Consider the following 13,228-nt stretch of genomic DNA (forward strand, 5'->3'; position numbering starts at 1 on the left):
TTCCTGGCCGTACTCTTTTTAATCTGAAGGATTATGGAAAATAACGGTTTCTTGCCGGAAAGGTCAAGGGGATATCTCCCTCCTTGCACACCCTTCTTGGTCTGCCGTCTTTCTTCCCTCGTTCAGCTGCCGTCTGGAAAACACTGTTCCTTCGTGTGCTTTGCCTCATTCAGAGTGTGCTCTTGTGCTCTGCCTTTTAGCTTAGTGGAAGTCAGGTGTGAGCGATTACCAGTAATTGCCGGACCATAGTAGTGTGACATGTTAGGTACAATGTGTCATGACCCTTGCCCCTGGCCCTCACTGGCAAGTCAGCCTTCCAGTTAGGGCCAGGTCAAAGGCCTTAAAAACTCATCCAAGACTCTCTTGGAGTCAGTCCTGGCGCCTGTGGCGCCAGGCTCATAACCATCATGAAGACCAACATTAGAATGGGACTATTTACTTGGGATTATTTAACTTGGGGGGGGGGGGGTTGGTTCAGCCAGCATGGAGGCACACACATAGCTCAGTTACAAGGAACTGAGCTATGCGGTCTAGTCTTTTGGTTGTGGCAGGCCTGGGACTACTTTGGGGCTGGCAGGCCTGGGACTATTTTACCTGGACTACTTTACCTGAGACTATTTAAACCGCACCCAAACAGCAGAACATGCTTTGCGTTATTCTGCTTTGGGCAGCGTAACGCATACTGTGTCCAGTTCTTTAATGCCAGTTTACCTGAAACCAAGGACCTGCAGAGTTAGAAAGAACACTACGAACCTTACCTGGAACAGTACCCTGTCTTCAATCCATCGCCGACTTCAGTTCCACTGACCTGAAGGTACGAACTCCATCATCCGGCACCGCATGCATCCTGGAATACCATAACCTGGAAAGAGGAGAAAGACAGACAGCATTAGTAAGCTTTTACTCACGTTTCCTCCAGAATGAAGAAAGCCACACAATTCTTACCTGGGTAGTCATCTCCTGGTCAGTATCATCGCTGGAACATTACGGCGCTCAGCGAGGAACATCGTAACCAACATCGCAACCTGCAAGGGGAGAAAAGACACAGGTTAGCAATATAAAAGGCGAAACAGCACAGCGCATCGCGCATTACTCACCGGACAGCATCGCACACACCACGCTTTCGCCTACCGGCCCATGCTCATCTTCACACTGTATGACAACACCAAAATACCTTTCCATACCTAAAAGGAAAGAAGCAATACGTTATTATTCGAACTAAGAGGAACATAAGAACTGCATATAAAGACTGTAAAGCAGCAAACCTACAGAGTCGCAGCAGGCCTGGATTTCCACAGGGGGGCTTGCACCAGTGAAGAAACTTGGTCGCCGCCCTCCCCCCACATCTACGCACCCCTGCCACAAGGAGCAGGACAGAGAATCCACCTTTTACAATATTAAGACCCATCTTTAACCAGAGGCCTTACCAAGGGACCGGGAGAGGGTTCAAGAGTGCAAACCATCCAACCAGGGCTGGGTGGCGTCCCCGTGGATACCAGGTGAGCATAACACAATGCTCAGGTGCGAGTCTGTTTTCTCCCAGAGCAAGCTGTCTGTGTGAAAGTGTTTGTGAAGGGAAGGCGGGGGGGAGGAGGGGAGTTCCCAAATATGATGGGGATAAAGGTGCTACATGGGGGGTTGGGAGGTACTGAGTCTCGCTATCAGGTGTCCAACTCCCACTACCCGAATGACCCCTCACCCAGGTGATCCTCCCACACTGGTCCACCCCCAGGAACTGGATCCAAAAGCGATGGCTGTGTCCTGGCGACCTAGATGAATGATCCCCGGGGATTAGCGGGGGAGACACCTTCTGGTTTCTCACACCAACATGAGGAATCTGTGGGTTTTCTCACTTGTTTCCACAATATATCCTCCTCCCAGGTAGCCAGAGAAAGGCCATTGCTTTCCGATCCGGACCCTGGGGGTGGATATACGAGGGATGATCACCTGGGGGAGCTCACTTGGGGAGTGGGAATGAGGCACATTGGGTGAGACATGGTATTCCCCATTTCCCTTTTATAAAGGAGTCAAATATCCCTCAGGCCATTATAGAGTATTACCAATCTCTTCCCTAGTTTTCCAGAAAACACTCTCCCAAAACCACCGGTCAGGTAATGAGACGAGGAAGAGTCAATCCAGAGTCATACATCCTCTCTTTATTAACTCAGACATAGAAGGGCGCCACTCGGCACTGGGACGAGAAAGAGGGATGCTGAGTACCAAGACGGTTATGCAGTAAAGGAACACTGCAACTGGGGCTGAGGGGGTGGTATAAATGGCCCACTCAGGTGATGCTAATGAGATCGCCTGTGAAACGCTTGCAGGAGAAGCCAGAGATGGGACCAGGGAGACGTGTGCCCGAAGCGCCTAGGAGCTGCAGAGTCATTGCAGCGGAAGCAGATTGTGGCAAGAGCATTCAAAAGGTCTCCGGTAGCAGATCTGGCCTGCATACCTCCTGGAGTCGAAGAGACTCCCTCTCCGAACAAACGAGGCAGCCGAGATTCTGTAAGAGAAGCGCACTGAGCAGGGAGCAGTGACAGCCACAGAGAGCCTGCCGATGTGGAGAACAGCACACGCAGACAGCATACTCAGTGAGTCAAAGGAGCCTGAATGACTCTGGGACGCTGTGGGGTGAACTGCATGGTTTCTGGAGGTCGGACCACTTGCGAGTGAGCAAGGGAACATTTAGGCAATCTGAATGCCGGTCCAGTTTGAAATGTTGACAATACGATAACCTGAAAACTGAGAAAACTCAATGAAAGAGTTTTGGTAATACCGAACTGTGAATAAGATGAAATTGATAAGGCAGAGAATGGGCCGGGGAAACAGAAGTCTTTGAACTTGTGAAAACGCCCGTGAACAGGGTACAAATTCCCAGCAGGAGAGTAAATTGGGCATTAGAAGCTGCTTTATTCAATGTGACTGAATAGGATGAAATTAACCCTTTTCTTCTGAATACTGAACCGAAAGAAAGCAAGTGTGATTGAATACCAAGTGTATTGAAAGCAGTTGATGAAATTTCCTGCTATAAGGAACTGTGAATTGTGCAAACGGAAGTAACCAAGCATTGGCAAGTGCAATAAGAAAATAAGGAACTGTGTAAATTGAAAGTAAGCAGTGGCAAAAGCTCTGAGAATATTTGAAAGAATAACAAGTGAATGGTGGCAAAACAAGTATTGAGAAAGCGCCAAGAGTATAAATCCAATACCACTTTGAAGCTGAAACAGTGGCAGTGTAACTGTAAAGAAGCACGTAAGGTGTATTGGTTGCGTGACCTGTAATGGGTGGACCATGTGGTCCGACAACTGGGTCTAGACCGAGTACACCCCTCTAAAGGAAAAGCCACATAACTCACCTATAAGCTTGTGATTGAAGATCAAGGAAAACTTGTGTGATCTAATATTAACGAACTGAACTCTGTCATATTGGTCAAATTGGTGAAAGGCAACTCCGCCAGAAAAGCTGGTAAGTGTCCCAAGGAATTGTATTGTTTTGGAACATTGAGAGCCTTGAAAGCTTGGGGAAGGGAACCCCTCTTTTTGACAAAGTGAACTATGCTGAATCTTGATGAAGGGGAAACCCCAGTTCCAACCAAGAGCTGGAAGAAGCTCTGAACTTTTATTTGAACACTTCTCATTTTGATGCAGACATCCCTACATATCATATAATAATAATAATAATAATAATAATAATATGCAAGAAGATGTGAGGGCAAGAATAGGTTTGGACACAGACAGACATTTGCTTGGGACTTCCTGACACACGCTATCATTAGACTCAGTTAAGTAGGGAAATCCCACCTTAGCATAGGGCAAGTGAGGCCTTTTTCAACCTTCTTTTTATTTTAATAAAAGTTTGTAATCCAAGCTTTACTCAGTTTTCTCTGTCTACTTCCTCATGCCTTCACACTACTGACACAAAGAAGATTGGGCAAGGAGGAAAAGCCTACTGCGATACCAACAAACAGGGTGTAGTCAATCCAACTCAATCACAATCATAAAAAAGGAAGAAGGACAGTACACAAGGGCAGACCCTCTCTGGAGGAATCAATAGCTGGCAGAAAGCTTACCTCAGAGAACAGGGGACACTGGCAAACACTTGCTGAACATAGACGGTGTTCGGAACTATCATGCCTGGAGAATAAGAGGTTCGGGACATATGAGAAACAGTGCCTAGCAGGTTAGTGAACCAGGCCTGGCCATAAGTGACAGCAAACCTGAGGGAGGGGTCTGGGACTCATGAAACTGGGGAAGCTGCACAAGAAAAATACAGAAGGGTCACGGACCCATTGCAGTCTAAGGACGCACAAGAACAAGGTGCTGAGATCCAAGAAAAGTCAGAGAAGGCAAACAGGGCTCAGGGACCCACAGAAATGAGAGAAATGATACGGAGCAAATCAGGGAGACCCCGGACTGCCCCTGAAGGGTCTGGGAGCCATACAAAAGTGAGTAGGAAGAAATAACGATAAAGGGGCAAGGGCCCACTGGTAAACAATTTCTGGAACAAAAAAACTACAATCAAGTCTGGCAGGGGAGTAAACCAGACTTGATGATACATTTTGTGAACTTTGCTTTTGATTATTGTTATCTTATGGGACACAGTTGTAGGTGAAGAAAGAGGATTTGCAGATCAAGTCTGTTAGGAGAGGGAACCAGACTTCATAAGACATTTAGAAAGGTTGCAGGGTTGGTTTCCGTGCCAGACAAAACATTTTTGAATCATTTCCTTTTGTCCTTGGTCAAAATCAAATGTTATCGTTTTTCCAAAACAGCCTTTATTAATATTGATCTCTCAATTCTTTTTGTGCCGAGTCAAAAATGATAATAAATAGTTCACTAATTCAAATGTTTCATGCTTATGCCAACTCCAAACTTATAATTTGTTCATCGATTCACAAATTCAAATAAAATATATATATTTTTTTTAATGAATAATATGTTCAAATACCTCTATTCAACACTGTGGTCCATCAGTTTTACAAATCAAAGTTACAGATATAAGAGTGTCATTCTCGGTTCACTCATTTGCTACATGTGTTCCTAATTTACAATTTGTTGTGGATCATCAGTCGGTATCACTTCTTGAAATGTAGGGTTTCTCTGTGGTTCACTATGCAATGTTTAGAATGGCAACATTCTTATATTAATGCATTATGCTTGTCACTTACCACTTGCCGTTTCTGTGCATCTATGGGAGTATCTACGTTTCAAATAAGATTTTCTTTCATGTGTGCACTATGTAGTATCTAAAGGAAATGAAAGTGAGAGACGACTTATTTGCGGTCTCTACATAGTAATTCTAATGTCAGAATTCCAACAATTCTATATTCAGTTGCGTTTCGTCCTTTCCTATTTGGATGAATATGATACTTAGCTATCCTCCAAACGGCACGCAGGACCGGCACCCGGAGGACTGTGGGTGATATGTATGTTTGTCAATGGCATTGCCACATTCGCGTTGCTGCACAGCAACATCATCACGATGCGTTTCAGGGATGGGGCAGCCATTTTGGTTGGATAATTTTACTCAAATGTCATTCTAGTTTGCGGCCAATTTTGAAAGTAGAACACTTTGAAGTAATTATTGTGTTGCAACAAGACTGGTTTGTCATTACCTGCGTTATACATGCTATTGTGGAAAAAGTATGTAATATTTCGAAGCACTTATTGGTTTGCTCATTGTTTTGACTTGTATTATACGCAAATACTTAATTGGTATTATCCCTAGTATTCATTCTTACAAACACAATAATTCTGCAATTTTAACAGCTCTATTTTGTTTTCAATTTCTGGAAATCTTAGTTGAAGCCCTTACACAGGTACAGTAAAAAGACTCTTTTAGAGTCTAATAGTTGGTTAGGGTCATGTTCTCTGGTCACTGTAGGTAAAAATGGATCAGCGTCATGGACACACAGGACTGAATAAGGAGTGTAAACTGTACACTTAAATATAAATACATCTATGTAATGACTTCAATGAAGATTTCCAAAAATTCAAAATAGAATAGAGCTTTTAAAATTGCAGAAATGTCGCGTTTGTGAGAATGAATACTACAGATAATACCAATTAAGAATTTGTGTATAATGCAAGTCAAAATGTTAATGTGCTGGGACAAGGTTCGGTTTGAGTCAATAGTGTAGCCGAGGTTTTTGACTGAGGAGGAGGCGGTCGGAGGGGGATGACTGAGGGAGGGTGGCCCGGGAGATGGTTATGGGAATAGGGTTGATTTTCCGCATACCAGGATTTCTGTTTTCCCTGGGTTGAGAAGGTCAGGGTGGGGCTTGATCTGGGAATTGGGAGGATAATGTGTGCGTCATCTGCGTAGTTATAGCAAGTGAGGGTGTGGGTGCAGATGAGCGCAGGCAGAGGGGTCATATAGAGGTTGAAAAGGAGGAGAGAAAGGCAGGCGTCTTGGGGAACTCCATTGATCACTAGGCATGCAGTGGAGTAGAAAGGGAGGAGATAAGTGATTTGGTGCCTATTTTTGAGGAACAAAGCGATCCATTTGAGAGCGGAGTCTCGGATTCCGAGGGAGTGTAATCTGTCAAGGTTGACCATGTCAAAGGCCTCAGAGAAGACAAGAAGAACAAGGGTGGCACAGCCGCCTGCTGTGAATTGTAGGTCATCCCAGATAGAGATTAATTTGGATTCAGTTCTGTGGCAAGGACGGTATCTGCATTGTGCAGGGTCCAGGAGGTGGTTGGTTTCCACAAAGGAAGTGAGCTGGGAATATGCAACGCAGTTGATGAGTTTCACCAAGAATTGGGCGTTGGAGATGGGCCTGGTATTACTTAGTTGGAGTGCGTCAAATGAAGGTTTCTTTAGAAGGGGTTAGATGGGTGAGATTTTGAAGGGATCGGGAAAGAGGCCAGAGGTGAGGGAGAAATTTAGGATGCACCTAGCTAGTTTCCCCGCACATGTTGAGGTGAAGATTTCTTTAAGGAGTGCGACGGGACAGGGAGTCGAGGGGGGGAGCTGGAAAGTCAGTTGTCAGACAGCAGTTTGATAAACTACAGATTCGAGATGGGGCTGAAAGAGCAAAGGAAAGGGGTCTCCAAGGTCATCTGGGTGGGTTCTTGAACCTTTGGACAGGCGGTGAGGTTGGTTAGTTTGGCAAGGATGGCAGCCGTCCTATCTAGGGCCGTTTTGTGGAGGCGTTCAGAAAGGGAGTTGAAGAGAGATTAGGAGGAGGCGTTGGGGGCGGCAGTGCAAGGAGGATGGAGGAATTCAGAGATGATCCCGTGGAGCACTTTGCTGCTGTTGCAGCAGTTTGAGATTGTTACTGTAGTAGACATTTTTTGGCCTTGCAGACATCAGATTTGTAGTTACAGTGATGTGGGCGTATGCTGATTTGTTTTGTGGGATTCGGGTGGCTTGCCATTTTCATTCAAAAGATGGTTTTGAATGCTTTGAGGTTAGGGATAAACCACTTGGGGGGGTCAGGCCTTGGCGGGCTGGGTTGGAGCTAGTGGGGGTGACAGGAAGAAGTGAGTCATGGAGTCAGCAGAAGAAAGGGTCGGTGGGTAGAGGTCCTTCAGGAGCAGGGAGCGAGGGGCGGGCGAGGTGCAGGGCATCTGCCTAGTCTGGGGTTACTTTGACCTTCTTCGAGCTCTTTACCTGTGAGGGAGGGATGGAGCAAGCCTTGTGAGGCAGAGGTGGAGTACAGAGGGAGAAGAACAAGTTACTTACCAACTGGTAATGTTCTTTGGATTTGATGTTCCTCCAACGAATTCCTCATCTTAGATGTATTCCATCCAGCTTTGCTGCTCTTCGGAAGTTTTTTCGGCAGGGGGCGCCGTGCGTCGATGTCGTCGAGTCGATGGTCCCTCGAAGGCCTCCGTTGAGGGTGACGTCATCGGGTGTATAAGTAGCACGCGCGGCATCCGTTGGCCTCAGTTCTGTTTTTCCCCTTCTTATCTTTGATTTTGTACTGTGTAGATTGTGCCGGCAGACAGGTATCAGCCTTGCGAGATTTGAGTTGGCAATAACCTGGAAAAATCTACAGAGGGGTAGGCTGGGAGGGCAATGAGGAATACTTTGGAGGAACATCCAATCGAAAGAACGTTACCAGTTGGTAAGTAACTTGTTCTTCGAGTGGATTGTGTCCTCCAACGTATTCCTCATCTTAGATAGACTCCCAAAGCAGTATGTATAATTTCTCTGGAGGAGGGGTTAGATTTTTCAATGCCCTTAGATGGCGGAATAAAGCACTGCTTTTCCAAAACTCAGTTCCTTATACTGGGAAGCATCCAGGCTATAGAATTTTGAAAAGGTGTGTAGTGAAGACCAAGTTGCTGCTTCACAAATGGACCTTATTGGAACACCTCTTTGAAGGGCTGTCGAAGAGGTGATGCCTCTGGTGGAATGAGCCCTTAACCCTTCTGGTGGGTCTTTTTGTGCTAATCTGTAGCATTCTGAAATGCAAAGCACACTCCAGCGTGAAATTGTCTGTTTTGTCACCGATTGACCCAGTTTCCTTCCTGTGTAACCTATAAACAGCTGGTTGTCCACTCTAAGTCTGGAAAGTCTAGAGATGTAAAAGCTTAAAGCTCTTTTTGGATCCAACCTGTGTAATCTTTCCTCCTCCTTAGTAGGATGGGGTGGAGGATAGAATGCGGGTAAAACAATTTTCTGACTTAAATAAAAATCAGATACTACTTTCGGTAAAAATGATTGTTTAACCCTCAATACAACTCTGTCCTTATTGAACACAGTATAGGATGGCCCAGAAGACAGTGCCTGCAATTCGCTCACTCTTCTTGCAGAGGTTAAAGCAACTAAGAAGGCAGTTTTCCATGTTAGTAATCTTAATGGACACGTGTGCATAGGCTCAAAAGGAGCACACATTAAGAATTTTAGAACTAAATTGAGATCCCAAATCGGTACTTGAAATGGGTGAGGAGGAAACACATTAGTGAGTCCTATTAAGAATTGTATTATCAAAGGAATTTTGAAGTAGGAGCATTCTTCCGATGAGCGCTTGAAAATGGAAAGCGCCGCAAGGTAACCTTTTATTGTTCCAACATTCAGACCTCTATGTGCTAGGGTCAGAAGAAAAGATAGTACTTCCGGAATAGAACATAGAAAATGATCGACATTCTTTTCTCTGCACCAGTTGCAAAACTTTTTCCAACGGTACAGAGACTTTGTTGCTGGCCTTCTTGCCGAAAGCAACACCTCCTAACATCATCTGTAAGGTTTAAATCCCTGTATCTCAGCCTTTCAGATGCCAAGCATGAAGGTTGAGCGTTTTGACCTCTGGATGTAGAACCTGACCCTCCATTTGAGAGAGAAGGTTCTCTCTCTGAGGAAGACGTACAGGAGGACAGATGGACATGTCTAGAAGGTCCGGGTACCACGTTCTCCTAGCCCAACCTGGGGCAATTAGGATCATGCGGCTCCCAAAGCGTCTCAGCCTCCTGATGACCTGAGGAATGACAGGAATCGGAGGGAACGCATACAATAGTGGGAAATTCCACTCCACCACGAACGCGTCCCCCAGGGCTCCTCTCGGGGGAAATTCCCTTGAGCAATACCTTTCGCACTTTCGGTTGATACTGGTTGCAAATAGGTCTACTTGAGGGGTTCCCCAAAGGGCGAAGATCTCTTGAATGACTTCCTGAGCTAGTTCCCATTCGTGGGACACTGCTCTGCCTGCTTAGAGCATCTGCCGTCATATTCTCCTCCCCGGCTAGATGAATTGCCGTTAAAGTGATTCCTTCCTGAATTGCCCAATACCAGAGCTGCATTGCCTCTCTGCACAGAGGTAGTGACCCCACACCACCTCTTTTGTTTAGATAATGCATGGCCACTGTGTGGTCCGTCATTATCAGGACATTCTTTCCCCTGACAGATGGCAGGAAAGCCTTCAGCGCTAGTCTGATTGCCCTCAACTCTAAAAGGTTGATGTGTAGATCGTTGGCATGAGCTCCCCACCCCATGAGTGAGGCGTCCGTCACTACTGTGATCTCCGGCCATGGTTGCCAAAAAGGTTCTCCTTTTAGGATGTTCTCTGTACAAGTCCACCATAGAAGATCTTGTCGAACCTTGTTCGGAATCTGGGGAAGATCCGTTATTTGACCCGAGAACTGGGACCACTGAGTCTTTAGAGCCCATTGAAGGGATCTCATCCTCAAGCGTGCCTCTGGCACCAGGAAGATGCAGGATGCCATGAGGCCGAGCAACCTTAAAAAGTGGTAAGCCTGGAGATTTTGGGCATTTTGGAATTTGGAAACCATCTGAAGAATGTCTTGAGCCCTCGACTTGGGAGGCAAGATCTTTCCCAAGGATGTGTCTAACACAGCTCCTATGTACTGAATGTGTCATTTGAGACTTCTTGAAATTTAGGGAGAAGCCCAGTCTGTGGAGGAAGTGGCAGGTGACTTTCAGATGATCCAGTGCTTGCTCGGCAGAGCGTGCCCTGATCAACCAATCGTCCAGGTAGGGGTAGACATGAATCCCCCCCTCTCCTGAGGTGCGCTGCCACCACTACCATTAACTTGGTGAAGACCCTCGGGCGGAGGTCAATCCGAATGACAGGACTCGAAACTGATAGTGTGAGCCGCCAACTACGAACCTCAGGTATTTTCTGTGCTTGAGATGAATCGGCACAGGAAAATAAGCATCCTGGAGGTCCAATGACACCAACCAGTCCTGAAGTTGAAGGGCCTGAAGGATCTGAGAAAGGGTAACCATCTTGAACTTATCCTTCCTGAGGAACTTGTTCAAGTTTCTTAAGTCCAAGATGGGTCTCAGTCCTCCATTATTTTTGGGGATCAAAAAATACGGGGAGTACCATCCCTTGTTCTTCTCCGCTGCAGGTACTGGTTCTATAGCACCTTTCTTCAGCAGGGTTAGAACTTCCTGCTGTAGGAGCGGGTCCGAAAACTTCAACGGGTGTCTCCCTGGTGGATTGCATTGAGGTTGCGTTAGAAAAGGAAGGCAGTAGCCTTGGGCTATTATTTCTAGAGCCCAAACATCTGAAGTAATGGCTCGCAATTCTTGCAGATGCTGTGACAGCCTGCCTCCTACAGGTGTTTTGTGATGCAAGTCCTCAAAGTGGTTTTGTGGCGGTTGTTGCAGCCGCTGATGGCAAAGAGGCTGCCGCTGGAGCTGGCTTTGCTCGTCCACCGCGAGTGGCCTTTCTCTGGCCCATTTGACTGGCCATTCCTCTCGCCTTTCCATATGAGGAGTAGTAACGATAGGATCATCCCATCCACAATTGTCCTTGCGCATGAAAAGGCTGAGGTTCCCTAATAGCAGCTCCTAAAGATTTGGCAGCTGCTTTTGAGGTCTGCAACCTCTCAAGGCTCTCGTCAGCCTTGTTGCCAAAAAGGTGAGACCCGTCAAAAGGCATGTTCAGAAGGCGGTTCTGTACGTCCGGTGCAAAACCCGACTTCCGTAACCACGCAAATCTGCACATTACCGTGCTAGTGCCCATGGACCTGCTTACACTATCCGCAGAGATCAATCCAGATTGAAGGGATTTCTGCATGGCTTCCTTTCCATCTCTAACGATGGCTAGGAACCCTTCCCTTTCTTCCCCTTCTGGTATGTGCTCCACCGCCATTGCGATGAACTCCCACAGAGTGTACGAAAATGTTGGCAAGGCACATGTGGAGTTGGCAGATTTTAAAGCCATACTCCCAGCTGAAAATACCTTCCGTGCCCAGCCATCCACACGCTTATCGTCCCTGTCTGGAGGGATAGAAGGGTACTCAAGTTTGTTAGAAGCTGTGGCTGCCTGTATGACCAGACTCTCGGGAGTTGGATGTTTGGACAGATAGCCGGGGTCACTACTGGCCGGGCGGTATTTATTTACCGGACGAATAGAATCCGGAGTTTCCCAATTCTTGGCCACCCTATTTTGCATGGCTACATGAAAGGGTAGTACTGGGTCTTCGGTGGGACCATGGTCCAATATATCTGTTAAATCATCCTGGATGAATTGGGCTGATGGTCTAGCCCATCCTAAGTAATATACTATCTTCGTCATTAATTGACGGCATGATGGACTGGCATGCTCTCCTGGTTCTGGTCTGCCAAAGTCATTTTCAGGAGATGTTTCAATGCCACTTGCATTGTGTAATGATTCCACCAAGACCTTCATTCTGCTTTCTTCTGAAATCAAGCATTCTGGGACATTTGGGGTGCCATATTCTAGCCCAAAAGGTACATTCTCCTATCAGATCTCTCCTGTTCCTCAGAAATTGAGGTCAGGGACTTAAAAAACTCCTTCCTGGGGAGAGGCTTGAAAACATCCTCTGGCACAGGAGGAGGAAGAGGTGTATTACAGGGCTCTGAGGATATTACAGGTCTTGTAACCTTATCTTTCCCTTTTTCTGGCTGCCTTGGCTTGGCTGGAGCCTTTGGAGCCGAGGGCTTCGGTGTCGACAACATAGTGGTCGTCGACGGGGTTTGCTTCGAGGGCGTCGAGGCGCTCTTCGAAGATTTTCCCTTCGAGGTGTGATGGATCTCAGACGGCGTCGGTGACCTCGAACGGTCGACTCGACTCGAGCGTTTTTCGCTCGGCGTCCTGGAAGGTTCCCTATCCATCCTTTATCGATCACCCGGGCTCGAGGGCGCGCGAGTGTCGGAGCGATGACGCTCCCGGCCGGCCGGCTTCCGAAGAAGGCGCGGACCGAGGCTTCGCTTTCTCAAACACCTCCATCATTTTGACCCTGAATGCTTCCCACTCTTCGGGAGACGAATGTTTTGTGGGGCATTTCATCCTTTTCGGAGACTCGTCTGACGACAAGGTGGAGGGAGACCTGTGGCGTCGTTTCGTTGATTTTTTTGTCGAAGACGACGAGCGATGGGAATCGCTTCGGGACCTGGATCGATGCCTTTCGCCTCGAGGAAATTTCTCCTCACGGGACCTCGACTCGACGCTAGAGGCTTTACGATCGGTTTTGCGACCTACCTGTAGTTTTCCTCTCCTTTCTCGCAAGGCCTTCCCCGTCATCGCCTGAAACTTCGTACAGGCCTCCATGTCGTGGCCTTCTCTGAGGCACCACAAACACTCTTGGTGCGGGTCCGTGATCGACATTTTTGAACCGCACGACTTGCACTTTTTGAAAACCGATTTCGGGGTCGTGGTCGGCGTCGATGACAAGGACATATTTCGTTATATTTATTGTCTTCACAGAGCTCGAGGCGCGCTGAATCTCTGAAGCAACGTATACTGCGGAAAAACAGAACTGAGGCCAACGGGCGCCGGGCGTGCTACT

General features: G+C 47.0%; 1 protein-coding gene across 2 annotated transcripts in view; it reads right to left on the minus strand.

The window, feature by feature from the left end:
• Nucleotides 1–13,228, minus strand: part of DARS2 (aspartyl-tRNA synthetase 2, mitochondrial) — a 530,183-nt gene that overhangs the window by 490,763 nt on the left and 26,192 nt on the right. Inside the window, exon 1 of one of the 2 annotated variants that reach the window (XM_069641109.1) lies at nucleotides 5,168–5,245. The exons of the other annotated variant lie outside the window; for it this stretch is intronic. The gene's annotated coding sequence lies outside the window, so the exon portion shown is untranslated. Of the gene's footprint in view, nucleotides 1–5,167; nucleotides 5,246–13,228 lie in introns of those variants that run through there. 2 annotated transcript variants of the gene reach the window in all.

This window comes from Ambystoma mexicanum, chromosome 1q (assembly GCF_040938575.1).
Source record: "Ambystoma mexicanum isolate Mex_15411 chromosome 1q, UKY_AmexF1_1, whole genome shotgun sequence".
NCBI lineage: Eukaryota > Metazoa > Chordata > Amphibia > Caudata > Ambystomatidae > Ambystoma > Ambystoma mexicanum.